Consider the following 3,417-nt stretch of genomic DNA (forward strand, 5'->3'; position numbering starts at 1 on the left):
AATATAAAATTGTAAACCACGATTCAACAAAAATATCACCATCTCTAAAAAGTTCATCCCCTGTAGATGATAGTAATATACCAGACAGTAATTGCATCTGTAAAAATCCTGCATACCTGTAACATTTATTTCTAAACTGCCTGGCTCCCACTCCTGTTCCTCAGCACTAGGAATTTAATCCATGTGCTTTGTTCACAGCGCTGAATTAGTAGATATTCCATGTAATACACTTGTTTGGATCTGCCATCCGGAGCCTTTGATCTTAGAAATGCTCTCCTGGTATGAGCCTGTTATTAATGCAGGTTATTATAGATAAGTACTTTCATAATCCAGTCCAGCTTTCCATTAAAATGTATAATGTGTGGCCTTCCATTCAGAGTTTCATTGATGTTACATAATCTTGGTTACCCTATGCCAAAAGATTTTCTGGGTCATAAACTTCAACAATCTGACACGTAGTCATAGTAGGCCTAACTTGTCAAACCCATTATAACTTTGGTTTGCGTTTTTCGTGTGCTTTTAGATAATTATTTATAGAAAAGGTAACTGATACTTTTATCCACGAGCATCAACATGAACATTGCTGTGCATTCCTTAATAGATGAAGTCAAGACACACGGACAAAGTGAATTGCTTGCCTGCATACCTTGTTCTGTTTAAAGAGAACCTGTCACAATATATAATGTTTTATTTTGAAGCTGTAAAGCAACAGAGCAAAATGAATTGTTACAGTATTGTTTTTTTGACTTTACAATGTTTTCCGTCATCAAGTTTTACTCAATAAAAGTTTCTTTGGGATCTGACATCTCTAGGAAAGTCGGATCTGGCCTTTGCTGACTACAAGCAAATGCAACTACACCTCATGTATTTGTGAACGACTCCGTGCACTCCTTGTGTGCACACAAGGCAGAATCTGCTTCTGCTATCTCTCACCTGCACTGATAAATTCCCTCCAAGTGCTCCTAGAAGTGGCATTCTGTAAAGCAAAAGCTACTGTTATAATAGTAGAAAAAAGGGGCACAGGTCAGGGCCAACAAAGAGAAGGATCTGACTCCTGAAAGAAAATTTAACTGATTAAAACTCAATGAAGGAAAAAAGAAGACCAATATCTTGCTGCGTATTAAATACAAAAGTAAAATTAGGCACAATGCCTCTCTAAGGCCTAGTACACACCAGTTTACGTTACGGTTTATGTTCTCCTTCGGAAGATATCCCCTCTTTTCTTGCCATGGCGAAATCCATTTATTATTAAAGACAGGCCTATGGATAAAATCAGAAATGTACATTGAAAAATAATTGAACGCATATATACGAGACATGTATGTATCAGCTGTTAATCCTTGCTGTTGATAATGTTTATTTGCTGATTAAAAGTCACATTTACCTTTTGTTTTAATAAAAATATAAAATAAACCTAACTTTATTAGACTTCTAGTGTCATAATGTAAAATTATCAAGGTGTTTGCTCCATAAAATCTCCTAGTAAACTCTAGTTCAGATCACAGCTTCAATGTATGTGTTTGCCTATGAACATTTGGAAATGGACGCAGGCATGGGAAGCAAGTGATTGGGATATGGGAAGCAGATGCAGGCTCGAGCTGGTGCCTTAACGGTAGTAATGTTTCTTGTGTGTACAAAGATAAAGGGACAGTTTTATAAAAGAGTTTCCTGGGGAAAAATACGGTTCCAAATTCACAGCATTTCATATCTGCATCTATGCCATTCAGTGTATTGGGGCACTGGAGAAAGTGCAGTACCATTAAACCAGTCCTGTGAATTGCTATATTTGCATATTGTTATATGAAGTAGATGATCTTTGGAATTTTTTTACAGTTTCGCAAACTCCAGAGGTGGATTTGTGTAGATCAAAGTCAGTGAGTCATTACTGAATCCCTTTTACTTTATATGTCAGGTATGTGCTGGAAAGTTTTTTTAAAAACTACGAATAGAGCAACCTACACTTTATCATAGAGAAATACACTGACCACAATAGAACCTACCCAATCCTTACCCAATGGTACCATATTGCTTTTTCATGACCAGAGTTGTAGATGCCCTGAGTTTATCAGTGTTAGTTTCTCTTCTGTGACAATAATGAATATTCTTTTGGTAAGGAACATTTTTGATGTTGTCCTAAAAAGTTGCCTTGCAAGCTCCATAGTTTAGTTATTATTCACCTTTGTAAAAGAAATCCCCATAGGTCCCTAAACCTTACACCCGCAGGCTATATTCAGGCTAGTGGTGGGCACAGGTGCTCTTTGTGGCTGTACTATTACTATAGTATGCTACTATTATTTTCCTCCAAAGCAGACAATCAGATCTGTGGCCCTAGGGTTCCTTATCGGTTGCTGGGGGCCCTTGAACTGTGGCTGGCTGACCTGACTGATGCCTCTGTAATTCTGGGGTCAGCACCACTTAACAGATCCGGCTGCACGACTCTAATGATATTTAGAGTTGTCTATAGGGGTGGCTTCTATCCACCACCCTATGGAGCCATTTCTACTGGCCACTGATGTAAGAGGCCACCAGTGATGCTCCAAAAATAGAATTAATAGCTCTATGAATAATTCCTTTCTGTGAAATAGGGTAAAATTTTATGCCAACCCCTAAAAAGTAAATAAACAATAAAAAAAGGAAAATGGCAAATTTGGCAAAGCGTACCTAAACTCAAGATTTTCACTTTACATAAAAGGGTAGACAACAATTATATGTAAAAAGAAAATGTTATTTATATTTTATTTTTTGGGTGCAACACCTTCCTTTTCAGTCTTGACCGCTACGGTGATCAAGATTTAATGGGAGCACAGAGCCTTCCGGGATACCTACATCACGATGATCTAAGTATCCCGGGAGACTCTGGGTGCTCCTTCTGCGCATTCCCTGGTCTCGGACATTTGCAGAAGGGGAATTTTTTCTAATAAAGGAAAGAGATGCCGATCTCATGCATGGCAGTAAGAGTGTCTCTCTTTTTTTTCCCTTTTACAGCGGCTATGTTGCCCGATGTCACACCTGTGCAGGGCGAGATCGGGTGACATGCCAAAAAGACTGAGGAAGAAGACGTAATAGGAGACTGAGGATGGCAGTGCCCGGCGTTTCCGCAGTGCCGGGGCGAAAAGGATTTCCAGGATGACATAGGACCGGATCGTAGGAAGGACCAGCGCCATTGAGGGACCTACAGGATTGAAGGTAAGGGTAATTCGGATTACTTCCGCTTTAATGGTAAATGCATAAAATGCACAACAGACTAGACAGAGTTGACCCGCCACAAGTTATTACCTAGAATACCCATTACTAGTGGGGAATGTGTGGGGATACAATAGAAAAGTATTGATGCCCGACGCGTTCCACCATATTGTCTTTCTCAGGGGGGAGGAAGATGGAGACTTCTCCCAAATTGGTTTAGTATGAGTTCCCTCA

General features: G+C 39.4%; 1 protein-coding gene across 1 annotated transcript in view; it reads left to right on the forward strand.

Annotated features, from left to right (window-relative positions):
• Positions 1 to 2,626: 2,626 nt before the first annotated feature.
• The window catches only part of VGLL4 (vestigial like family member 4), an 83,070-nt gene continuing 82,279 nt past the window's right edge, over positions 2,627 to 3,417 (forward strand). Inside the window, exon 1 of the mRNA XM_072421000.1 lies at positions 2,627 to 3,186. The gene's annotated coding sequence lies outside the window, so the exon portion shown is untranslated. The remainder of the gene's footprint in view (positions 3,187 to 3,417) is intronic.

Source organism: Pyxicephalus adspersus, chromosome 8, assembly GCF_032062135.1.
Source record: "Pyxicephalus adspersus chromosome 8, UCB_Pads_2.0, whole genome shotgun sequence".
NCBI classification, from domain to species: Eukaryota; Metazoa; Chordata; class Amphibia; order Anura; family Pyxicephalidae; genus Pyxicephalus; species Pyxicephalus adspersus.